We start from the raw sequence: 27,763 nt of genomic DNA, 5'->3' as shown, positions 1-27,763 counted from the left end.
TTAGCTAACCTTACCTTTCTATGGTCATGGATTTTTTTTTTCCAGCACAGTTTCAACTTGATCTCAGCAACAGTGATCTCAGGAACATTGAATGGTTTCACCGACTACCCAGGCTCCTAATCAGGAACCTTTCCTTTATTCCCCAAGTCTCATCAAGGATCCCTGCCTCTCGGTGCTACATAGTTACTATTATCTCAAATCTCATGGTTCTCAAAGTATAGTCTGTGTGGCATAACTATCCCCTGGAAACTCATTAGATGCTGCAAACTCTTAGCCCCACCCCACACCAATTGAAATGGAAACTCAAAGGTTGGGTGTAACAATTGCAACTTAACAAGCTCTCAAATTGATTCTCATACACACTCAAATAGGAAAATCACTCTTCAAATCTCTCAGTTACCAGCATTCCCTTGTTAATTGACACCTGGCCCTTACCATCGTTCATCTGGCCTATACCAACGGTCTCCTTAGTGGTTTCATGGCTTTCAGGCTAACCCCATCTGATCCATCCTCCAAACTATTACCAGATGAACTCTCTAGATCACAAATGTGATTATGAGAACCTCAGTACTTCCTCCTTGCACACAGAAGTGGCTTTTAAAGTGTCCCTAAGTGGACTTGTTTCTAGGGTTATCCTCGGGCAAGATAGAGGTTCAGTGGTTGAGTCAACAAACTTCAAGTTTCACAAGTAGTGTTAGAAACCAGTGACCTACAGAAAACAAGAGATTCTCCTTAGGCCATTTAAGTCCCTCTTCATCTGTACCTGACCTGTCTCTTTAGTTTCATATCGTCTCATGTCGACTTCCACATCACCCTTTAGTCGTATTGAATGACTAAAGTTTCTCTAATAAACCGAGTTATTTGATGTTTCTGTGCAGCCGCTTCTTTTACTTATTTCTTTGCTCATTAGATAATAGCAAATTGCCATTCCCTACTCCCCACCAGGCCACAATACCATGCCTCCAATATTAATAGCATTACCTTCTCCATGGAGCCTTTCCTGATGCTTATTTCTCAGCCCTCTAGTAGATGAAGTTTATTAGCCCCTCTTTGTCTCCTCACAGTGTCAATAATAGTTGTACTTGTTAATATATATTGAAAGCTTGAAGCTTGTACTATGTTATATGCCAGGTATTATGCAAAGTGATTTATGTGTCATGTAACTCCTAAAATGCAACTCATATTAAATCTTCTAAGTCTATGCAGTATGAGATATAATTATCTCTATTTTAGGGCCTCCCCGGTGGTGCAGCGGTTGAGCGCTGGGTTGTGAAGCTGCCTGCAGCCTCTGCAGTGCCGGTTCAATCCAATCCCCGGCTGCTCCCCGGCCACCAGAGGAGGGTCCCACATGGCACGCAGACCTCTCCTGCCGCCCGCTGCTCCCCTCAGCGCTGTACTTCGGTCCTTCTGCCTGCTCTGCTCCCCGCTCTGGCTCTGGTGAATTCTCTCACCCTCCCGCGCTTCTGACTGTACCCAGTGCTTGTATAAATAAAAATAAATAATTTTTTTAAATAAACAAACAAATAAATAAATAAATAAATAAAAATTATCTCTATTTTAGAGGTGAAGAGACTGAAATTAACAAAAATTATACTTAATCTACTTGCCCAGGCTGTGCAGCCACTAGATCATCTTACCTAGTTAAACCCTAAAGCATATGTACTTACCCTCTACAGCACAGCGACCAGGCCCATAACACACAACTTTTTTTTATAACACACAACTTTATGCTTGTTCTAAAACCCATGCCAGGCTAATTTATTAGAATAGTAGTAATGATCTTTCTTGCTGCTGTAGGTGCCCCATGAAAGAAAGACAATGTTTGACTTTAAGCCTATCCACAAAACTTGTACCAGAGACATCAAGGCAAAAGGATGGCGGGTGAGGGGTGGGAGGAAACGATACAAGTGGTCCATAGAAGGAGAGGGAAAGAGAGCTACATTCTCTCTTAGACTGGGGTGGGAGCAGAGTACTGTCAGGTATTTCAGGGATCTCATAATTGGTCATACTTCTAATGGAGGGGCCTGACGTGGACATCTAAAAAAATGGTCACTAAACAAATATCCCTGTGAACCAAAATCAGCATTAACTATGCCTGTCAGCAATCACAGCTGCTGATAACTAGAGACTTTTCCTGAATTTTCTGTACCGGGTAAACCTCAGTGAACAAGTTCTCCTCACCATTATAATGAACTACCACAGACCTGGTGGCACAAAACAACACAGATTTATTTACAGGTCTGGAAGTCAGAAATCTGCAATGAGTCTTGCTGGGCTAACATCAAGGCATTGGCAGTGTTACATTACTTTCTGGAAGTTCTGCTGGATAATCGCTTTCCTACTCTTTCCAGCTTCCGGAAGCCACGACAATCCTTGGAGTGTGATCACCATCCTCAAGGCCAGCAATGTTGGACCAAGTGCTTCTCAGGCTGCCACCTCTCTGAGTGTCTCTTTTCTGGCTCCCTCTTGCACTTTTAAGGGCACTTGTGATTACACTGGTAACCAGGATAAAATCCCTTGCTGAATAGCAACCTTACTTCCATCTGCATATTAATTCTCCTTTGCTATTTGATACAAAATTTTCACAGGTTCAGGAATTGGGGCATGGAGGTGGGGAGGGTGACATTCTGCCTACCACGACCAGTGATTCCTGTAGGTTATTTTGAGTGTGAGGGCTATTTAAGACTATACATATCAAGTAGGTTCTGATATAATAATCAGAAAGGTTCTTATATAATAATATTTTTAATTTAGAAAAATAATATGAATGTCATGAGCAAATAAATTCATATGCTTTCTATTCCTACTTCCCTTGATTATTTATTTTTTCTATGTATAGGTCAGCCCTCACATCTCTGTGATTAGAGACCATGTCTCTTATTGACTTTTGTTTTTCCAGCACCTAGCACTGTGCCTAGTACATTGTCGAGATTTATTAATGTTTGCTACATTGATAAATAAATGAAAAATGCTTCCTCTGGAAAATGTAGTGGTATTCACTACTTAGTTCAGAATTGTACATATCTCAAAAGCTGAATTTTGTGCTAAAAAGGGAGGGGGAGCTGAACATATACTACTTTAAAAATCCATTTAAGGGGCCTCCCTGGAAGCCTAGGGGTTAAAGGCTCAGTGTTACCACCACGAAGGCCCACTGTGAAGGCCTGGGCCTGAGTTAGATCGCCCGCTAGGGAGCTGACCCACATGGCACAGCAGACCTCTCCTGTTTCGCCCACTGCTCCCCTTAACAGTGTATTTCAGTAAATCCTCCTATTCTGCTCCCTCTCTGTCTCTGGTGAATCCTCTCACCCCCTGCACCTCTGGCCTACACCCCAGTCCTTCTACACACACATTTTTTTTTTAAATCCATTTAAAGTAGATATGAGAGGCATTTTAAAAATATTTCTAGAATGGAACATTCATCAGACGAATAAGAAGTAAAATAAAGGGAACTGCTCCCCTAAACCATATGAATTCTTAGTTATATTTCATTTAAAATCAATAAGGGAAAAGTCACTTCTTAAATATTATGATTCATGAACTTCATTTACTAGAATCTTTCTTTTGATTTGATCAGAATAGCCATCCTTATATAGTACTTGAATTGTTGATATTTTATTGCATGACCACATTTCATTATTAAGTATTAAACACTATTATTTATGGCCACTACTTAATCTGATGTGTGATAGAAAAATTACTGAAGGTTTAGCATCTCAGGAATAGGATTTTATAGGGATGAAGGACTGAGTAAGAAGAGTCAATGGTCCTTCAGCTGCCCCTCAGATCATTAACTCCAAGTAGTTATTTGCTTCCAGGCACTGTCCTGAGGCCAGGTTGTTATTGCTGTGATACGCAGATGAAGGAGAATATATTTTAAATGCTTTAATATGAACTCAGTGCTCATGAAGGGTGCCAGATTGAAAGCATTGGAGTCTGAAGTCATCGGGTTATGCACTTGGCTGGTTCCAAGTTACAGAAAGAAGCTTGACCTTGAATGACCACCTTGCAACAGGAAGGTTTCCTGAACTCCAAGAGACTGACAGGGGAGCAGCATAGCAGCATCCCAAAGTTAAGCATTCTTATCAAGGAGGAAAATGAGGCCATTAACTAAACTTCTACTTGAATCTATTTAGTATAATGTCAATACTGGTGTGTGTTGGGGAGGAAGGTGGTGTTAGGATACACAATTGCTTTAAGATAAAAAATCAATAAACGCCTTATTACCAATGCACTAAAACACTTAAATAGCAGCAATCTTTTAAACAACTGGTGTGTGTACTCCAATTTAATGGGCAATCTTGATTCCATTTTGCATACTTGAGAAGAGTCCTTAATTTTCTAAAAATCATAGAATGTTTGAGCAGGAAGAAAGTTGGAGCACTCCAGCCCAACACTTTTTTTATTATAGATATGTGAAAAGCAAGGATCAGAGTGCAGAAGTGACCTGAGTGGTACCATACTACTCACATAAGACTGAAAGTAGAAACTGTTTTCTGATTAGTGGAAAGGGATTTTCTACGATACAATGTTGTTCCTATAAGGGAGGAAAAATAGCTGCTCTCTGAACTTAAATATTTAGTGCCAATTAGTTTCATAACTGCACATTTTTTCGACCTATTAGTTATTTTCCCTCCATTCTACTCTATTTATTCACATTAGGTTAAGAAAACTGTCATTTTCCACACACTCAAACCTTCTTAGTATGAAAAACAGCCTTTCAGTTAATACTACACAACTGGCATACACACAATTTCCAAATTCACAAAATTATTTTCACAGATAACACAAATGTGCAAAGATTACATCTTCCTTCCTCAAAAACCTTCTTTTTAATCTGTCATTTTATTTTCTGATGATAATTTTTTTCCTATTGTGATCTGATCTTTTTGGCAATGGTATTATCTTAAAGGCAGTGACTCTGAAGAATGACAAAAAGAACTATGTGCATAGTTAAAATTGACAACTCCATCTAAACTGACATTACAGACTAATTTCAATTAACTGGAGCCCAATTAACAAGTCCAGTCCGTTAATATATGTGTAGTGTATTTTTTTGATGAGCAATGCAAATTTTAAGATTTTATGGAATTCATTTTTATGTACTTTCAGTTTCATGTACTTGAAAGAGTGTCAAGTGATTCCAGAGACTTGCCACAAATTCAGATATTCTTTTGACTATTTATAAGTTGGAATGAGAACTTATATTTTAATAATGATGCATAACAATGCTAAACATAAGTACAAATGTGGGGGAAATTCAATGCTTTCTAATCCCTACTTACTAAGGACTTAACATTGACCAATACTTTTAATTAGAATGGAGAGCAATGAAGGAAGTCCCTCAGGTAACTGAAAATTTTTATTAATTTGAAAATCTCCCCTGCCTTACCACATTTTCTCACATATTCCATCTAACAAAGGACTGAATTTAGCAGTAATCACTCTCTCAATATTCCAATGAATTCTATCTACATTGGTACATTTACCAAAAGAAATGGCACAACAACTTTTGCTTAGTAGTTGCTCAATAAATATCTGTTTAGCATGTGGAATGATAGATGGAGAGGTGAAAAAGAAGGATGGAAGGTTAAATAAATGAATACAATACCATGTTAATGCTGATATTTTACTTCAGACTTTCCTAAAAATATAAACATTCATTTCGGGAGGCTAATATTTGTTTTGGCATTAAAATTATCTAATGGAATATATTTTCCATTCATATGGAGAAATATCAAGCTTATTTTCAGTCAATGAAAACTACTAAAGGATTTTGCAGATATCTGCATTGGTCATAGCTCTCCTTCATAATCTGCATATTCCTATTAGTCAAGGAATCTCTTGGTTTTAGAAGCTATATGTAGAAAAGGTCACAGACTCTTCAAATATATAGAACAGACTGCACAGTTGGTTTTCAAAGACTCTAACAATTATGGAGCACAGACAAAGCTTATCTATACATTGGCCAAATAGGTTTCTAAAAGTCTAAAACAATTCATCTCATTTACATGGCACTCAATACATACAATTGACTGTATCAGTGGGACATTCCATTCTTTTAGTTATGTGTTCAATTCCCAAAGTAATTTTTTCAGTGAAGAATGCACATACCTTGATAGATCCAGAAGTTATGGGAATCAAAAAGGAGACAGCTGAATAAAGGTCACCCTTGTAATTCCTGTAAACAAATTAGGCCAAATTATCCTTCAAACATATGTACAATCAGATCCAAAACAATCCTCATATGAGGGAAAGGAAGACACTGGGGTGGGAGTGGGCATGGGGGGCTACGAATATAAAACTTTTTGGCAATTTACAAAGGATAAAAGGGTCTGTTTCTTAAAAAGGCCTATTTGAAACTTCAATTATATTAAATGTATGTTGCTAATAAAAAAATTCTTAATTATTGTTGAGTGTACCTAGAGTACTATGAAATTCTTTCCACAAAGACTCTCCCAACTTACTACTACTAAATTTTTGTTCAATATAACACTCCTTTTGAGATGAAATCCGCACAATTTCAGGATGTTTTCACCAGTGTCAACAATTTCTAGTAAGTGCAATTTCTTATACTAACATAGTCCTGTACAGTCTATAGAAAACTTTCATATGCACATTTAATTCTCAGAACAACCTTCTTATAGGATTAAAAAATCAAGGCCCGGAGAAGTTCAATGGCTTGCCCAAGGTGACATGTGTGGTTCGTGGCAGAGCCAGGGCAAGAAGCCATGTCCCCCTTGACTTTTGGTTCATTTTTCAAATGTCCCACATGATCTCCTTTATCCAATAGTTGTAGGATTTACTATACGTCTCCATAGTCCACACTTGGTACTAGGCAATAGCTCAGAAACCGTTCCCTATAATGATCCCCACAATTTTACTCAACTTGAGAGATACACTTCTCCCACTAATGTGCATGGTGTCCAGTATGAAGTCACATAGATTTTGCATATATGAACTTTAAAAAATCTTTCAGTAGGGCCTCCCTGGTGGCGCAAGGGGTTAAGCACCACACTGTGAGGCAATCCACAGCCTGTGCAGCACGAGTTCAATCCTCAGCCAGCCAGGGAGAAACCCAAATGGAAAGGCAGACCTCTCATGTCTCTCCCGCTGCTCCCCTCAGCAGTGTATTTCAGTCAGTCTGCCTGTTCTGTTCCCCACTCTGTCTCTGGTAGATCCTCTCAACCCCCGCATCTCTGGCCTGTACCCCAGCTCTTGTATGCATAAATAAATAAAAATCTTTAAAAAAAAATCTTTCAGCAATAATACAAATTGGTACAACATTTATGGAAGGAAATATGTCAGTAGACACCAAAAGACTTAAAAAAAAGAGCACTCCCTTCGATGCAGTTATTTCACTTTTATAAGTTATAAAGCAATCACAGATATTTACAAAGAGGCATGCATAAGAACATTTTCTTGATTTCTTTATTTTTGTAAGAGTAAATATTGGAAATTGCCTAAATGCTCAATAATTGGAGTTTGGTGAAATAAATCAAGGAACAACCATATGATAGATTACTAAGCAGTCATTTAATATGCTATAAGAACTGTTAAGATGTCAATTATCATTTCATATAATTTCCACCTAGGGCTTTAATTTACTGCTTTTATATAATACTTGGGAAGAGTTGGAGGAGGAGGAATTATAACATTTTGGCTGTTTTTCATGTTTTTGCATCTCTGTTTCTCTCTATACACACATATGTAAGTATAGTATATATTTTATTGACATGGAAATATGTTAACAATATATTGATAAACAAAAAGCACATTATAAAGTTATAACAATGTGAGTTCAGTTTAGAAAAAGGTATATATGTATGTAAAATAAATGATTTTCTTCTTTTTGTATATTTGTATTTTCTAATTTTTCCATAATGTACATATATTACTCGTTTCAAAAAGCTGTATTTTTTAAATTCCTCAAAAACCCATTTTAGAAAAGGCAGCATGATGAATTAAAGCAAGAGAGAAGGGAAAATTTTTAAACATTAACGTTCCAATATTTTATGATTGGCACTTAATTAACCTTATCACCCCAATTTATCAATCAAGTAATTCCAAAACCTATTTTTTTATATTTCAGGCAAAATCTCAGAAATGAGGGCAAACAATTTAAGAGTTCTACATAGCAAATCAAGAGAAGACAATATCTAAATGCAATTTTTTAAAAAGGTAGGTCAATAACATCATTGTCACCTTTGACAAAGATCACCAAGGTGACCTTGTAATGATAATAGAGTTTTATATTATTACTAATGATCTCCATATCCAATACACTACATAGAAATCATTCATAATAGAATGAAGTGGTGCTCTTGATTAGTTGCAATCTAATTGCCCAATGTGCATTTTTCATCACTGTTAATGTTGCTCAAAAAAGACCTAGTTGTGCTCAAGTGCTCAGGTGGTTCCATAATAGTGCTAAGTTAGAATCTTTCAAGGGAAGTCCTTTTAGAAAGTACTTAGCTCTAGATTACAAAAAATATTCCTGGCTCTTGTGCCATATATACCAAATCACATCTGAGGAAATTGGCTTCATACCCATCAGGCTGATTCTGAACGGAAATTAGCAAAAAAAATGCTTTTAAAAAAAACCTCCCTATGTGCAGCATTTTGCCTTGGTATGATACACAGAGGACTGAAAAGCAGGAGGGTTTTAAAAAATGACATAAATGTTAGAAATGCATCTCACAGAACTAATGGTTATGGCGATAGACTAGCTCTTCAGAGTCCTAAACCCAAATCATTTAACCCAGATTTTAATTAGTGGCATTGCCTCTTGTTTGGACCTATATAGAGAATAATGTTCTCTAGAAAGAGTTCTCAAAATTAACCTACCATCTGAGACTGGCTATGGAGAGTAAACACAGAAATTGGGTTGAAGAGAAAAGGGGTCTAAAAGTTTGGTTCAAAAAACACACATATATGAATATGCACATATACTAATAGGCACATGTGTGTATGGATAGATATCTTCCTTATATGGACATTAGAAGTAAAATTCCTGTTCATTTAAGAAACAGGACTTTTTAAACTTGTTTTATAATAATTACTCACTTCTATCCTAATAATGCCTATATTAACACTATTTTTATTTTCAAGGAACTTTGGACTGCACCTATGTTATTCTTTATTTTATTAATGAATATATATTTACATATTGCTACACAGGAAACCTCTAATATTTTTCTAATGGGACGTTTACTCGAAGGCCTTGTAGAAAATAATTGTGTTAATAACAGTTTCCCCACTGCAATGATCAGTGCTCTTAGACAATGCTGCAACACCCTGTATTTTCACTTTCTATAGGCCAAGAGAACTTCTAGGTTTACATTATTGGCTGCAGCTTCTTTTTTTTTCTGGCAATATGAGCATTTCTAATGATGAGACCTGCCAAAACTTGTCAATGTTATTTTTCTTCTTTTCCATTAGAGGTGACTGTGGCTGAATAGCCAAGTAATCTACAGTCTAACTTCACTTAATTGTTTTTACTACATGACATGAAGAAATATAGTGAGTAATCACTTCTGTTTTACATGAAGCAAATTGCTAGTGCTTTCCACAGCAATGTGAAGAACCTTAACTTGCCTAATCTCTCTTGAATATCCTGTTCAAATCCTGACAGGATAAACTCAGCCCTCCTTGGTTCTCCAGTGAATGAAAGCTAGATTGGATCAGTGGATCTCAATTATTTTCCCTGTCTGTATCTGTAGACCTCTTCAAAAAAAGGCCCCAGTTACAATTCCTCTCCCTCCAGCACTCTCTCTTAAAGAGAATAGGCTTATTTTCTCTGTTTTGTTACCTAAACCTCACTACTAAGGTGGCAATGTTTATAGTTTTGTTTCCTCTTTGATTTGTAAATGTATTCTCTGTAATGAAGTTAGACAAACTTTTATAGAAAAGGAAAAAAAATGACTTCTTATTAATCTTTCCCAAATAACTTTTAACACTTACCCTAGTCTTTTTTTTTCTTTTTTTACATATTGAGTGTATACAATTCTTTATCCTGATTTAGCATGCTAGTATAACATAAATGTTTTCCTCTTATCATAAAATATTTGTACACATCATCTTTAATGGCCATAAAATATTACATTGTCTAGATGTACCATAAATCACTTAGCAATTCCCTTGTTGAACATTTAAGTCCCTTCATTTTTCCCACTATTACAAATAATGCTTGTTGAAAATCTTTGCAAATAAAGCTTTTCTGCACTTCACATTATATCTTTAGGACAAATTCCCAGATGCAGAATTACTGGGTCAAATGGTATGTGCATTTTTAAGGCTTTAGCTGCAAACTGCCAAATTTATACCACTTAACATTTCATCACATCCTTATTATTCATTCATTTATTCAACCAATACTTATTAAACACCAACTATGTACCCGTCATTGTGCTAGGTGATACGGATGCAGAAGTGAACAAAATAGACACAGAGTCCATGACTTCATGGAGCCAATACGCTAGTAGATTTTATAAATCATAAATAAACAGAAAATATAGTGTGATACCAGGTCAATATGAGTAACCATGAGAAACTACATAGAAGTGGATAAAGGCACAGGGAAGGAAGAATCACAATAGGACTTCGCTGACCAAAATAAGATGGTCAGGGAAGTCCTTCATGATGAGGAGGAATATTTGATCAAAAATCTGAATGAAGTGAGAAACAAAACCCATGAAATTTCGGTGAAAATCCATTTCAGGTAGAAGAAATATCAAGTGTATATTTCCAGAGAAACAAAAATGTACTGCATGTTTAAGAAGTAAAATTGAAGGCTGTATGGCTAGAGTGGTATGAGCAAAGATTGGTGGGAAGAATGATAGGGAATGAGGTCCAATAAAAAGCCATGGACCAAATCATGTAGTGCCTTGTAGGCCACTATTAAGATTTTTAAATTTTAAGTGTGTTAAGAAGCCAGCCATTGGAGGACGGAGAGCCAGAAAATAATATTTACACTTTAAAAGGAACATGATGGTTGCTGTATAGAAAACTACCTGGGGACAAAAAATGTCTGCAGGGGAATGAATTAGGAGGTAATTTCAATAGTCTGGGTGAGAGATGATGGTGGTTTAGTCTAAAGTGTAATGAATGAAGAGAAAATGATTCAGAGATGAGCTAGTTTGGAGGTAGAGTTAACATTTGTTTATTGACTGAATGTCAGGTGTGAAAAAAGAGGAATCAAGAAAGACTAAGGTTTGGGACTTGAACAATTACACTGAGCATTCATTATCTTTGAAAACAAACAAAAACATGCTGTATTTATTGTTCTTAATTTGCATATATTTTGATTACTGAAGATAGAGCTTTTTTACATATTCATTGGCCATTTTTATTTCCTCTTGTGAATTACCTTTTCATGCCTTTGTCCAAATGACAATTATAAAATTCTTTCCTCCCTTAGCATCTATTTCATTATTTTCGGGTTTTCCTCCTACCTCTCTAACCAATATTCTCCCATCCAAGTACTAACCAGTCCTGACCCTCCTTGCTTAGTTTCCAAGAGCAGATGACATGGGGCAAGTTCAGGGTGGTATGGCCATAGACCTGACCAATATTCTGACTTGCTCTTTCCTGAAGACTTCTCTTATTTTACCAATCTCTTAAATTCACTCTTTCTTAAAATTTCACCTCTGCTTCTCTTCTTACTCTTCATATACACTTCCTAGGTGAATTCACCTTTCTATTCCTATGATTTCAACTACTACATTGACTCAACCTCCAGACCTGATCTTCACCTATAATTTCCATCTCTCACAAACCATCTCCATCTCAATGTCTAGATGGTGTCTCTCAATGAGTAAATCCAAACTGACTCATTATGCCCACCAACACTAGTCTTTTTCCTTCTGTTTCCATGTTGCTTCGTGCCATTACCTAATTTCCCAAGTCAAAACCATCAGTCACTCTTCCTTCTCCCTCACCCTCTGAATGTAATCAATTTCCAAATCCCACCGATGCAATCTTATTTTTTTAAGGATTTATTTATTTATGCATACAAGAACTGGAGTACAGGCCAGAGGTTTGGGGGTGAAAGGATTCACCAGAGACAGAGTGGGGAGCAGAAACAGGCGGACTAACAGAAATACACTGCTGAGGGGAGTAGTGGGCTTGACAGGAGAGGTCTGCTGCGCTGGCCAGTGATAAAACTCTTGCTGCAGAGGCTGCAGACAGCTTCACATTATTGTGCATAACCCCTTGCACCACCAGAGAGGCCTGCCCACCAATGCTATCAATGGTATTCAATTTTTTGCCCTCTTTTCCACCATTACTGTTATTCTCTTGGTACATACATTCAGATTTCTCATGATGGCTACACAGACTCTTAGCCTCACCATGCTGCCAATTTCAATCCACTTCAATCCATCCTTCATATAGGCATTATCTTTCTAAAATCCAAAGTTGGGAGCCACCTTCCTAACTTTACTTCCTAACTTTAAAGCCCCTAACCTAATTCAGTAGATTTGTCTATAATACACTACATTGCATGGTTTTGGATAAACAATCTGAAAAACCAATCTCCAGTATAACATTCCATGCAGGAAAAATCTTAACATTCATTCAACAAATAAGTACTAAGCACTATCTGTGTGTCTGATACATACAAGGAAATAAAATAAGATCTAGATAGGAAATAAAATGACACTGTTACTTTGCGTTGGTGTTATCCATTCATTTATCCTTTGCCAGGTGGAATGTAGTTTTCCATATTTTTTGACTAAAAAATTACTAGTTAATCCTTAAAAGCCAATTCAAATGACATATCGATTATTAAACTGTATCTATCTTTGAGTTTCAAGAACATTCCAATTATTTCTCTTCTAGAGCATCTGTTACATAATAAGAACACACTTATATGCCTGTTTCTGCCCACTAGATAAATTCTTTAAATGTCTTTGTATCACTCCGTTATCAGGGGCCTTTAAATAGTTTTGGTAAATGAGTGAATGAAAAAAACGAACAAATGAAATTTTTTTCATGAAGATTGTTTTATTATCTATAACCCAACCCACAAAATACTGAAGTCTTCAATAAAAGAGGCCAATACATGAGAACTGGAGAGTCTATGAAAATCACTTGAGACTTCATGACCCAGTTCCCTAAAGCTCTGTGCAAACCTTGATTGTTTCCCTTCCTTTCAACAATAAAGTAGTCCCAAGTAATTTGCTAAATGTCTGGGACCAGAGTTCTCTTGCTAGGTCTACTGTTGTTGTTGTATTTTTTAAAAAAGATTTATTTATTTATTTATACAAGCACTGGGTACAGTCAGAAGCTCAGGAGGTGAGAGAATTCACCAGAGCCAGAGCGGGCAGCAGAACAGGCAGAAGGACCAAAGTACACTGCTGAGGGGAGCAGCGGGCAGCAGGAGAGGTCTGCGCATGTGGGACCCTCCTCTGGTGGCCGGGGAGCAGCTGGGGATCGAACCAGCGCTTAAGAGGCTGCGGGCAGCTTCACAACCCAGCGCTCAACCGCTGCGCTACCAGGGAGGCCCTCTATTGTTGTTTTACACATTTTCTTAAACATGTTTTATTCCATGTTATACAGAAATATATTGTGAAAATTTTCTCTCTGCTGTGTTATATTACCCTTAAAATATTTCTCTTGCGCTGAATTCTAATTGTTTACATTGAAATTACCTCACTTTCACAAGTTGTCCAATGTTTCATCAAGGCAATATCTCAAACAGGGGAAAAGAACAAAACAATGAACAAAATGTAGCACCCTTGTGTAAACACTTCCTGGATTTGAAGCCAAAAATAAATGGTGTCACACCTAAGTGTTGACATTTTATTAGACTAAACATGAAAGATCTGTCACAAATGCACCAACAATGTATGGATACATACACAGAGTAAATCTGTAATAAAAAGTACCAGCCCAGAAAATTGGTGTTATTTCAACTCCTACCCAGAATAATTAAAAGAATACATGAACCAAAAACAATGTAAAGAATAATATTTAACATTATACTGAGAATTCTATAGGATATACATAATTTGTCATATTTAGAAAAACAGCAAAAATGTTAATCATTTCCAGTATTTTAGTGAATGTCCCAGAGCTTCCTTTCTCATAAACCTAAACATTATAGTAGCTGAAAGAGAAAGACAGGAAAATAAGAGGGGAGAAAGAAAGGAGGAAATTTGGCAGGGAGGGGAAAAGGCAAAGAGGAATGAGAGTGATTTGATTGATATTTCAAGGTCCAAGTCTTCTCAAGTTTAAGCAATAGGTATCAATTGGCCAATCAACTGCACACTCTCCTCCCTTAGAAATCACTAGATCTCAAAGTGATCTTTCTACAAGGAGTTTATTTTACTTGCACAGCAATTCTTTCAATGTTTCCCCTCATTGCTCTAAATATATAATGAGTCAATCACAAGAATATATTCTTTTCAAACATAGAGTAAGCAAATATGTAATAAACTTAATATGTTTCTGTAAAGATTCTTGAGAAATCCATGTCTAAAATGTACTTTTTAATAAACATTCCTTTAGAAAAAAAATCCATCCCTATACACATAAACACAAACATATTTTGGGGTGAGTAAATAGAGCAGGATATCACACATCAATATTACTCAAATGCTTGCAATTAAGCAAAGCATCTTTAAAAAAGAAAATCATTAATGCTCAAGGGGGTAACACAGAGAGTGCAAATTCAAAATGTTGATCAGAAACATTTTGTTGATAGAAAATGAGTTAGCTAGCAACATTTTAGGTTTAGAAGGCTTCCAGTTACTGTGTGGTTGTAGTGTATTTATACACCTCTATATTTAAACACAGGTGGTAATTAGCAAGATTGAGACACCTTTAATAAGGCATCATCATAGGTGCAAAGGATGTGTAGCATAAGATGAGTTCATTATCAATAACTTTCCTGAATTAATCATCTCTTAGGACATTTAATTTTAAATGTACCTGAAAAAAACCTGGATTACTGAGATAGGCCATCTGTAGTATCTTTTTCTAATTTCTCTGAACAACTGAGTAGTTTTCTTAAAATGTCTATATACAGCTGGGACATAGGGATTGCAATATCTAATAAACCAATTGTTCATCTAATCTGGCACCTTCTTTTTGACAGGTGTCTAAACCACATAGAGGCATTAGAAGTAATATAAACACTTAGAATCTACCAATTATGCAAAACCATGCATCTGGGAAATTTTCTCCTTGACCTTAGTCAGCCATCAGATTTATCCCTGAAGTATGCAAACTGATAGCAATGTACTTTTATTTTGACTGCTTTAAAAACTTTCTTTCATACAGGCAGCTAAAAACACTAAAACTGTAATTCCAAACATTAAAATGAAAAGATTTCCTCTGATACATCCATATAGGGATTCTAATGAGAGTTACATATGTATGTATTATGTATTAGTATATCATCTACATCAACATTCTAAATATTTATAATATTTTTCATATAAATAGGAAAACAACTGAAAAGCAAATATATAGTAAATTCAAAAGGGAAACTGAGGCTATTACATCGACCATCACTGGGTGAAGAGTCAAATATTTGGAATCATCCAGATGATTGACTGTGCCAAGCATCTGCTGACAGATTATAGAAAATGAAGATGCTACAGAAGTTATCACAGAGAAAGATACTAGGACATCAACAATGTTGACTTAATTTCCCATGTTTTACTCAAATATTTTGGTATCATACATATATGGTTCAAGGAACAAAGATAAACTAACAAAACATGCAATTCAATAAGTAACAACAGGACATTCATATCCATCAATATTCCTTAAAATGTAAAAGTGCAAATATTATTTTTCCTAAGCTTTTATGTCACCACTTCATTCTATTATTAATAATTCTGTCTGGGATGTTTGTATTTTGAAATCTTAATGACTTAAAACAAGAAAGTACCTGGTGACATATATAGATCTCCACTCTTTTTGTTCTTTTTGGGAATCACTTTTTCTTGAACATAAAGTAGGAATTTGTTTATAGTTTCAAATACACACAAAAAATTTTTTCTTTAGCAAGACCCATAGCTGGTAACATTGCAAAACCTTAACATGAATTGTAATTCAGCTCAAATTAGAGTTTGTGATTCCAATTTTGTAAGTCATAACCAGTCACAAAAGTGTTACAATGGAATATGAAAAACATTAAAAGACAATTTCCTCATTATTTACTAATCAACTGATAACAGCCAATTAAAATTAAAACAATCAGTATGCTTTAATGGGAACGAGCAAAGCGAGTATCTTACAAATTTTAAATCAATGTATTCAAATACATTTGGTCTCTGAAATAAAACATAGTGGGGTATAGATATTTTAATAAAATTGTTTTTATATTTGAAAAAGAAAATAACCAATTGTACCTGGAAGTTTAAGTATCATGTATATTTAATGTTACTGTGATGGGTAACTAGGCTTCTTCAAAGTCTACGAAAATCATAATTTGAAAGAACATTTTTTCAATATAATAGCTATTATGAAACTATTTTATAGCTGTGAAAATCCTCATAGAACAAAAATACTCTGTAGCATACCTAAATACCAATAGGATTATGCAAATCAAACCTCTATTTCTGTAATTATTTTTAAAGAACTGCTTGAGTAGGGACGAAGAGGGTTGCAGTAAGATCCTCAGGAAAATGACAGAGATGGCACTGATTTGTGGTCTGCTTAATCATTTATTGCTCACAAATTCAATTCCCCAGCCTCTTACAGTTACTTTCAAGGACCAACAGGCTGGCATGAAATTAAATTAACAAGCAGGTTCCCATCCTGAATTAGTGACTCCCAGCTGTCTGTCCCGTCTAGTTTCCATGGCAGTAGAAGAATTGGTGGAAAATGAGGTGTGGGAAATTTTAAGCCAACATATCAAACTCTTTATGTTGATTTCTTTAAACTAATGAATCAGTACTGGGGGTGTTGGAGGGAGGTAGAAATGAAGTTCAAGTTTTTAATTTCCTGGGTCGTTGAAAAGGTCAGGGTGGTTTTAGTTTTGTAATTGTTGAGGGATGCAAACACATCTCCTTAAATATTTCATAGAAGGCTAAAGATTTGGGATGGCACTTACTTCATTATGTATTTTATAACAACCCAAGGATGTTTAAGGTACTCTAAGTGTATTTCAAAGTGTTTCATTTTTTTGTTTCTTTTCTGATATAGACATTAAAATTCATCAGTCTGTTAAATGACTTCAAAACATCCAGAGACTAAGTAAAAAATTCTCTCAACCAACCAGATGTTTGTTTGCATCACCTCAAACAGCTGGAAGGTTGACGGAACTTTTCACTCACATATTTGGGTGTCACCTGGATACAGCCATAGAGACCTGTCATAAGTACCCAGGAAAAAAATATTAATCTTGGCACAAACCTACCATAAACACAAATATGAAAGCTCAGAATACAAGCTTCACAGGAGGTGATCCACTGATATGAAAAGAGGTTATTTAACACGTTTTTCTGTGTACATTTTCCCATTAAATTCTCCACTCATACAATTAGAGTAGGGAGGGGATGGAGAATCCAATATTTCAGAGTCATTACATCACATTGAAAACATCATCCAAGAGATAGTGGCTAGTTGGCATATATGAATGTTTCACCATATGCTATTGTTTACCTAAAGTGGAGGCTTGGACAGGAAGTAAAATTCAGAATTTTTTTCTAAGTTGTAAATTATCCAAGATTTTATTTCCAGGTCTAGAAATGAGCCCTAAGGTTACATAAGTATTTAACAGGCTTTATTTATCAGACCTCAGTTATTATTTTAAACATATTTGGGATCCAACATAAACCGTAAATATATTTAATATCTCCAATTAGAACTAGTTCATTTTGATTATATACAAAAATTTTAGAGCAGTGCAACTGGTATAAATATTACTATACAATAATTTTCAGTTCATTCCATCAGATTCCAATCTCCTCAGTCCTATTTTTTATTGGTACTAAATGTAAGTAAATCGCTGGTCTTGCTAAATTGTACCATAGACCATCCAGTAAACTAAAATTCTCTATACATTAAATAAGTCATTATAACAGAATCCACATACTGAAGAGACACCTAAGGTTGGACTATGAAAGTTTTTAGGAATAATCAAAAGCTGTGAAACCTTTTATAGTAGTCACCTGCTCAAATTAAGCACAGTTCTATTTGATATTTAATTCCCTCAATTCTAAAAATCAATGGAAAATGGAAAGGAATGGAAATAGTACATTAAGCCAGGATTCAAGGATTCAGACCGTTTTACCTTTTAGGTGAAGGAAAACTAATAGTAATCTCTGTGGGAAGTAACGGCTTAATCTAACACCCAAAATCTGCAGATGATTTAAAGCAGTTGTCTATAGGAACACTTCTGAAATTTGATTCCTTTTAATATTTTATAATCAACAGCTACATGTCCAGCTATGGAATTGCTAAATACTATCCCTCAGTCTTCATCATTTAATCTGCCTGTATTTGTGCTAGTAATTCTGTTCAAATCTATCTTCCAAATGGTACCTGATTGGAATATTTTTCATGTATGCACAGATTACTACTTTTGAGGGTAAATCAACAGGAATTTAAAGAAATGTGTATATCAATAAAATTATCATACATGCTTTATATCCAATATATGTCATTCTCATGGGATGGTTTCTAAGTGTATGCGTGAGAGAGAACATATATATGAGTACTATAAGAAAATGTGTTTTCATTAAAAAAAAAAATTGTTGAGTCGGGTATTCAAAGTTCTGGTCTTCTTTTGACCTCAGGTCAGTAAGTAAGTGAGTGAGTAAATCACTCAATCAGTTGTTTGGGAAACTTCAGGGAATTTATTATCCATTATCGTAATCTACACCAGGCTCTTGATAACTATACTTAAAACTGAAGCTGATGAACTTTTGGGGAAAAGCAAGTTTCAAGAAAAAAAAAAAAAAACATAAACTGTAATAACTGTCTCTAACATAGAATGGGCCAAAAAAAAAAAATGTTATGTTAATTAGTACCCAATCCTCATTCCACTCCCAAGTTTTAAGTCTCTCATGGAAAATAAAGTTCCTCTAAGCCTTCTGTTTTCAGAACCAACATATCAAAAGAATATTTTGCAGTTTGATAATTTATAGTAATATTGTACAGCATAAACTTCAATGTTGGCCTGTTTGGCTTCAGCAGGAATCTTTGTATTAAATGTATCAGAAACGTACAACTACTATGAAGGAGACAATGGTCATCTCTGTTTGTTATACATATGGAATCTTAGGATATTTAGACTTTGAAGTGGTCCTTTAAGTGAGAGGGTAGTTACATACAATCTGCCCTTACCTTTTATCACACTTCTATGTTTGAATATTTGAAATCTCACTTACTCACCCTTACAGCACAATGATTTCACAAATCATTCTTTCCTTCAGTCCCGATGTATATTTTGCCAAATGAATGCCTATTCTTAATTCATAATTGGAGCCCAGAACTAATGGTAAATACTGATTCATGTTTTCAAAAAATATTTGCTTTTTACTGTATCTGGAATTTCTCTAAGACCACTCTATTTTATCATGCAAATATTAACATTTCCTCCTAGACCTGTTTTCTAGAAACACCTGTTTTTCAAAAACATTGTGGGGGACAACCTGAAAACTTTTAAATAGCATTTACACCATGGCTTCATTTTAGAAATTACCTGGACCCCTTTGCAAATCCAACTTGTGACTTTTTATTATCTTTTAGAGGTTCCAACATCACTTTGGCATACTTGAAAGCTTTTAAGTACCCTTAAAAAAAAAACAAACTTTGCAATGGTAAATTTATACACCACACAAAAAACTTGGACAATAAATGGCAAAGCTCAGATTCTGGTTTCCTTGTTATTTACTTTAAGGGTTACACTGTGCTTTATGAAAATTCTTTCACTACATTGCAGATATGAAGGGGGGGTGAGCAAGCAAGCAAATGCTGGGCAATCATGGAACAGAACGTAAAGCTGTGGATCACCTTTTAATTTAAAATGCCTTTCCTTCTTCAACTGTACTCTTTTTAGAGAGCAGGAGTATCCTATGCTGCAAATCAGAAGTCTTTGGACTAAGATGACCAAGATATTTCAACCAAATGATAGTAACAGAGCAGACATTTGCAATGTCTCCTACAAACAGGTTAAGAGTAGCGATTGATCCTCAAGATTGTGTACCTGGTTTGTTAATTATAGTCATAGAACAATCTAAAATTCAAGGAAGCTCTCTCTGACCCTCACCACAACACAATCAATTAAATGCTAATCTAAGAGCACCTATTACAGTCCACTGGGGTGTTTCGTTTCCTTCATGTTGCTAAAACTGTATGGCTACTAATTTCCCTGCTATGGAAGCAGGAACTTCTTTTTATATTTCTCCGGAACACCTCAAATATTTCTCCGGACCACCTCAAATACACCTTCAGAACAGCATTGCTTTAAAAAAAAAAAAAAAAAAAAAAAGAGAGAGAGAGAGAGACCAAAACGGGAAAGTTCAGGGCGTCTCCTGACCAATTGCTTCAGATCGAGGATGTAGTTTTTCTATCCATATTAGCATATTGCCAGCAGCAGTGATGCAGATCAGCTAAACCAGAAGCTGCCGACGGCAAGCAAAGGCAACAAACCAGCCCCCGCCCCCACCCCTACTCTCCTGGTGGCGAAAAATATGTCGAGACGACTTCTACTAGTGGAGTGAGATCGTCTGTCTCCGCAATTGTAAACAACCGGCTGCACTAGGTTTGCTGAAATGTTTAAATACACTGCTGACTGCAAACACATCCACTCACCAAATCGCGCTAACAGTCGCCCCTTCTCCACCTCTAGGAAAAGCATCCTAGAACTGAATTGAAAATCCGCTGGTGGTGGATTGGAAAAAAGTGAGGTTACATTTCCCGAGGCTTGCCTAGAGGCTACTTGGCGCTCGGCAGATGGGCTGGCCGCTGCTAGATTCCCGGGACGACTTCTCAGGATGAAATGTGGAAACACACAAACCCGCGCGCAGCTGAGCGCGTGGTTAAAGGCAACACCGACGGCTCCAGAGCACTCTGCTGCGTAATGACTGTCTCTTTTGACAAAGATTAGGGTACTGAAAGGACGCGTCGGGTGGGGCCCCAGAAGGCATAGGTTAGAAGGAGGTCGTGAAGTTCTTCCCGGAACCTAGGCTCCCCAAGTGAGGTTCAAGGAGAAATTCAGAAGCAAACAGGTACCAAAGTGCGTCCTAGCCCCTGGGCATCTTCTCTCAGAAAGAAGGCAGGAGCGGGACCCCAGTGGCTGGGTCCTGGGCGGACGCTCCAGGTGGGAAGAAATGCGGGAGTAGAGGCGCCCCCTCGACTCCTCTCCGACAGAGCTCGTCCGCCCACCTACCACCGTCCCTCCCCCCTGACCAGACTCTGGGTCCACTTGTTAGAGTGCCAGGGCTCTGAGTGAGAGGTGAGAGGGGTTCCTTTTCAGAACCCAAGGAGTTGGCTGGAAAAAGTGTCGCCCGAGAAGCATAGAAAGCCCTCGAAGGGCAGCGCCCCCAGGCACACTGGAAGGTAGAAATGCGAAAAGGCCGACCTGCGGTCTCCCTCGGGCGGCCCAGAGCGCTGAGCCCAGCGTAGATGTAAAGAGAACGGATACAGAGATCCTGGCACCTCGGGCAAGACTCCCAAAGCGGACGCAGTCCGCCGCTCACAGCCGCAGCCGCCACCCGCCGCCCGCAGCCTCGGGGAGAAGTTCGCCCTGGGTCCTTGGGGTGGGAGGTGGGGGTAGAGGGGCCTCCGCGGAGAGAGGAGGAGGTGGGGGCCAGGAGAAATGCACCTACCTAGTCCAGGCGCAAGTTTCGGTGGCGTCCCCAGGTGCGATACCCCCGCCCCCTCGCCAGGTGCTCAGCCCCGCTGGGCGCTGCCCGTGCCCGGGACTTCAGGCTTGTGAGCCGGTTCCTGCGGGAAACGACTGTAAATCCACATTACTGTTCGAGCTGCCGCTCGGGCCCCCGCATTGCTTTTCTCCGGCTAGCGGCTATGGTGCTCTCAGCCGGCAGCGGCCGGGGGCAGGGACCGAACCCGGCTACTACCGCGGCAGCGGACGATCGCTGCCAGTAGTGCTCGAGCCCGGGGTTGTGTGTGTGAGTGTGTATACGAGTGAGTGTCTGTGAAAGAGAGTGTGCGTGTGTGCGAGCTGAAGGGGTGAGCTCAGCCCCCGGGGCACTCGGAGGTGAACTCCAGGCTAAGCCAGAGCCCGCCGCGCTCCCGGGTGCGGGGCGTCTGCACGGCTGATGGCTGTGCTGATGTTGCCGTGGCCGCCGCCGCCGCGCTCTAAGGCTGGTCGCGGTGGTGCAAAAAATGTTTCTCCGCTACTCGAGACCAAAAAACCTGCCCTGTCTACTGAGCATGCCCGGTTTGACAGCTCCACAGCCGAGGGTTTTTTTTTTTTTTTCTTTTCCCCAAGACTCCAGGTTTTAGCCGCAGCTGAAATGGAGGGGAGGGAGTAGGAGCAGCAGGAGGAGGAAGAGGGCCGAGGGAGCAGGTAGCGGGCAGAGGAAGGGAACTCGAGATGAGAAAGATCTGAGTGTTAGAGGGTGGGGAGAGGGAAAGAGAAAGCTGGGAATGGGAGCGGAGGAAAGAAATCTGGATGAACAAAATTTAGATTTCGTACCACAACGAGTTCCTGTCCAGGGAACGCTCATGACCAGCTTTTATTATGTTTTCTCGAGGGTTAGGAGGAGTGGGGTTCAGAAGCGTGCTTGCCATCCCAGAGATCAACCTGGTACATTGTTTCATATTCATGACATACACAACGCGCGCGCACACACACACAGCCCCCCACACACAAAGGAGCGCGATCACTGCTGCGATGTGTAAAGCCTCGGGACAGACTTTGAAAGAATGCGAAGTCTCTTGCCAGTGCAACTTTGGCAAAAATGAAAAAGAGCGAGGGAGACACAGAATTGTTTGGGCTCTTCCTCCTCCCCTCTCCCTGCCTTCCAGAAAAGCCAAGCCCGCTAGCATGGAGCTTAAGTGACCCGCAAGCTCTCCGGCGTCCGCGCGACAGCTCCGCCGACTACCTCCCGTTGACAGTGTGACCCTGAGTTCCAACACCGGCCACGCGCAGCCTCCCCGCGGCGCGTCAGGTCAGCACTAACAACCCCCTTTTCGCCCCCCAGCGCTCCAGCTCCTGCCCTGCGTAGCCGCCCAGGTCCCGGGCTCCCCAATCAGCTCCGCCCTTCACCCAGCAGAGCAACGGGGCACGTACCCGGGCGAACCCAGCGCACTGCCCTGAGCCCTGGATCCCTCCCTACCCACCCTCTTCAGCTTCCTCGAAAAAGCGGAGAAGCGGAATCTGCATGCCCAGAAACTCGCTACGGGAGGCTGAGGAGTCCTACTGGGCATGCTCAGGACTTGGGGCGCCTAGCGTGAAGGAACTCTCTGGCTGCCAACATCTGTACCACTGGGCCAGATGTGACTCTGAAGTGGGAAGCATCACGCCCGCTTGGAGTTTGGCTCCGGTTCCGGGAAGGGCGGTGGCGTCGCCCACCATCGTCTTCTCCTTCGCGGCTTCCCAGTGAGAGAAAGACCGTGGGAGATACCAAGTGCCGAGCCAGGGGAGCTGCACCAACTGGAGAAACAGAAGTCTCGCGTACTCCCAAACCCCTTCTCCCCAGCGCCACCCCAACCTAGGCAGGTAGGGGGCGCGCAGAGCAGCGAGGAGAGCCCCGCGTGTGTTCATAGGCTCTACTAACCTCTAGGCGAAGAAAAGAGAGCGCAAAGACTCGAACCTTCTTTGAAAGATGTTTACTGATGGTTTTCTTGAGTGAAGAAAGAAGGGCGTATGTAAATGTGCATGTGTGCACGCACGTTTGTAATTTTTCTCCACCAGAGCAGGGACAGGAAATCGAGAAGCTATTGCCGAGTTAAGAGCCCACTAGGGGTTGCAATGAGGCTCATTTGGAGCCTTGCTGGCGCTAATTACCGGGAAGAGTTGCTGGCGGCGCGGGGCGCGGTGGGCGCGCACCAAAGCTTCCAGCTGTTCTCTTCCCTGGGTGATAGCAGCTGCACGGCTTCCCGGCTGCATGGTCTGCGCTCCAGAGCAGGGAAACACGGCTCGCTTTCCGAAAGATTGTATAGGGTGACGCCAGGGGGAGATCTCGGAACCGTGTGTTCCCATCTTCCTGGCTTTTGACACAGTATTTGCAAAGAGGGGGCATTGTAAGCCCGGCACGCCACCGAGGGGAGGAAATACACTGAGCTGAACACTCGGGGGAAGAATCGGGGAATCAAGAGCGCGTTTATTCCCAACGTCCCTATTCCAACACGCCTTCAGCTGTAGGCAGAAATCGTTTAGATCCCTGCCGCTCTCCTTCACCCCCCCCCATACACACACACCCGCACCCCCATACACACACCGCTCTGCCAACAAAGAAACAAAAGATGACAACCCGGCTCTGTAGGGGGGAGTAACAACTGCTTCCAGAACTGTCTCTCTGTTGGGCTGTTGAAAAAGCAACGGGGGAAGGATAGGCTAGAAAACCCTTATCTTCCCACTGATATTTATATGAACCTCCTAAAACCCCAGACTCCTCCGAAACATAACAAAAGCGTGTGCTTACCTATCCAGCACTCCTAATATACATCCCAAGCAAAAGAAACATTTCCTATAAAGAACAGAAGCCTGAAATGTGGAAGGAAAAGACGTTGGGGAGACCTCGATTCCCATCTAAGAGTTCTGGAACAGGAAAAAGAAACATCTGGTCAATCACTTCTCCAGTGACTAGAAACACTTGGAGTGTAAGGAAATTCCGTAACCAATGATTACGAAAAGAGCTCTTCATGAATGAACACAGAATTCTGGCAAAATGGGATGTGGACAAACCATAACAATGATGGAAAAGGAATAGGGTTTAAAACCACCATCATCTCCCACTGGCTGTCTCTTTGTTACTCTTTTTGAAGACATAGGGAGGAAGGGAGAGTTGATACCTGGGGATTTCTTGAAAGGAAACTCATCTTGTTTCTCTCCTGGTAAATAGGCAATGGGTTTATTCATTTTAAAAAATCTCTCCTCTCTACTTCCTCCTTATATTTTCTCTCACATTCTTCCCTCTCATTTTCCTCACCAGTCCTCCACAGCTCCCCGGAGCCCTTAATTCATTTGGTCAGCACCTGTCTCCCTTTAGTTCCCTCAGAAACACTGTTTCCCTTTCTAATTCCAAAGTACAGAGGGTCCTGTCACTTTTCTTCCTTTCCCTAAGACCTGATTTACGGCTTCTGTAGGTCCACAGTCTGTTACTGCAGGTGGATTTCCTAAAGCACTTATTCAACTTTAGAGATTCCCCAGACACATTTAAGCAATAGGAAATTGCAGAATTTTCAAGTCGTTTTGCTCATGGGACCAAGAATTTCTATTTCAAATGTGGATATCAGGAAGAAGAAACACTAAATTGCCAGTTTCAGAATGTCCAATGTAAAGGGAAATATAACCAATTGCAACAGAGCATGCAATCTGTATAGGACAGCTATCCAGTTGCCTAGATTATATTATTCAAAAACATTGCAATGAATTTTAAAAGGTTATATATGCCTTTTTGTTAACAAAGACCATACACATGCACTCACACACCCTTACACGTTTATCCTCAGAACTAATGTAATTATATGAATTCAATTCAGCAAATTATTATGGAGAATCTACTGTGTTCCAGGAACTGTGCCAGAACTGGGGATAGGTAAAGAAATTGAGACTTAAAGATGCTAAGAGATATTCAAAGGTTTGTGAACAATTCACTAATCAACAAGCATATACTGAGTGGCTATTACTGTAAACCTAGAACAATTTATTCTAAAGAATAATATTAAGATATTCTGGCTTTGAATGTTTAGAACATATTTGATTAATCCATAGGTGACATTATCTGCAAAGAATGCATAATGGAAAATATTACTTATTTCAATCTTGTTTCTAAGTACCCTCATAAGTAAGAGTGTAAGTACTATAATATTAGAAGACTAAAGTCAATAACAATTACATAAAGAAAATCAATGTCAACCATCTGAAATGAAGGAGTTTTGTTTGGTTGTTTGTCTACTGGAAAGATGTTTTCAAAGGCACAATTTCAATATATACTAGTTATAGTGAACCATTATTTCCTATTGCAACTAAAAACCATGTCACGTACCAAAAATTATGAATAGTGTTGGTGCCTTAAACTTTAGTGATAATGACTTGAAGCAAGAAAGGTAGTTTAATTAATGATATTCTACCCAAACAGTTTCTATAAACAGAGCTGTAAAATTGCAATCACCAGCTTGCTATTAGGGAATGCCCATTTCCAGCAGGCTGTGGACCCTCTCGGGAAAACCAGCCACTTTGGAGGAAGCTCATTTGAGTCTGGACATGAGCAGTTGGTGGCCATGATTCTGCATTCATCTGTTCAAAAGGGAGTCAGACATGTTATTTTTCACACACTCAAGTAGGGCTCAGGAGAAAAACTAATAAGTCAATAAATGTCTTTACCTATTCCTCTTTGGTACCCAAATGGATCCTGTGGGTCTATTTTTCTGGCTGGCATTCCAAGGAGAAGCAAAACAGTTCATTTTTTCAAAAACTTAGGACTTTACCAAGTCATTTTGTATTCCACTTAGCATGCCCTGCTTATGGAAGGATACATTTATGCAGACTATCCCTCATTGGAAAAGCTCCACCAATACTGCTTTACTTTACTCTCAAACTAAAATGTATCCCTTATATAGATTAATCTTAACTTTCAAAAAACAAGGCTTCTCAATAGGGTGCAATGGCAATTCATTTGTGTTACTGCTATAATGGGTTCATATAATTGCCCAAATTTGAAATTATAAAGTTAAGAGTAGCTCCTTGATCTTTTATTTATATGAAATTCAATTATATTTGATACACATACACATAAAAATTATAGCAATAACAATAATTTGTACCCTCTTAAAGATAATGTAGTACCTTCCTTCTGCAAATCTGAAGCCGGTTTTATGCTAGCGTTTATCTTTTTATTGGAAATACTTTTAAGAATATTCCTTTTTGGCACTTTTTAACTATCACAGTTGTTGAAAAGGGGAAATATTGATTTCAAAATGTACTATGATTTCTGTTTGAGAGATGAAATTACACTCCAGAAAAAGAATTTGAAAGGAGTATAGAACAATTAGGATTGTTCTGTTGGCATTTAAATGCATTTGCACTTCACTCTAACTTTGTGACCTCGTCATCATAACCTTTTAAGTGAATTATTATCATGATTGAGTTACAGGTAACTATTAATTTGAATTGAAATAACTAAAGCATTTAGTGCTTCTAAAATGCATGCTTAATAATGGCCAGAAGAAGTCTTTTATAGTCACATACATTAACAATTGCTATTAGATGCTAACAATTATTAGGATAGTCTATCATAAACAGATTTTAAGTGCATTTTATATGAAAATTGGGAACTAGAATATTATCATTTTCCAAGCAATATAATAAACATGAATAATTTCTTCTCAGACTAAGAAAACAAGCTCCCCATAGGTATCTTCATTCTCTCATATTTTCATTGAGCAAAGTAGACACCTCTATGTTAAGTACTGGGAAGACAGTGGTAAACAAAACATACCCCTTCCTGCCTTTGTGAAGAATATAGTCCACTGGCAGGAGATGGACAGAACCAACCCCATAGTAAAATACAGTTCTTGTCAGGATGCAGGAGAATATTCTCCCACCTCTCTCAGCTGGACAATTTATCATCAGATATATTAATGGGAGAAAAGACCAAATTTAATAACATAT

General features: G+C 38.7%; 1 protein-coding gene across 2 annotated transcripts in view; it reads right to left on the bottom strand.

Moving 5' to 3' along the window:
- The window catches only part of TENM1 (teneurin transmembrane protein 1), a 734,894-nt gene extending 712,625 nt beyond the window's left edge, over window positions 1–22,269 (bottom strand). For both annotated transcript variants that reach the window (XM_054695568.1, XM_054695569.1), the window contains exons 1-2: window positions 21,789–22,269; window positions 6,112–6,178 (exon numbers count right to left, since the gene is read on the bottom strand). The gene's annotated coding sequence lies outside the window, so the exon portion shown is untranslated. The remainder of the gene's footprint in view (window positions 1–6,111; window positions 6,179–21,788) is intronic.
- Window positions 22,270–27,763: the final 5,494 nt, after the last annotated feature.

Source organism: Talpa occidentalis, unplaced genomic scaffold, assembly GCF_014898055.3.
Source record: "Talpa occidentalis isolate TD23 unplaced genomic scaffold, MPIMG_talOcc4v2.1 talOcc4.15, whole genome shotgun sequence".
In the NCBI taxonomy this organism is placed as follows: Eukaryota; Metazoa; Chordata; class Mammalia; order Eulipotyphla; family Talpidae; genus Talpa; species Talpa occidentalis.
This window is presented reverse-complemented; position numbering and strand designations above follow the sequence as displayed.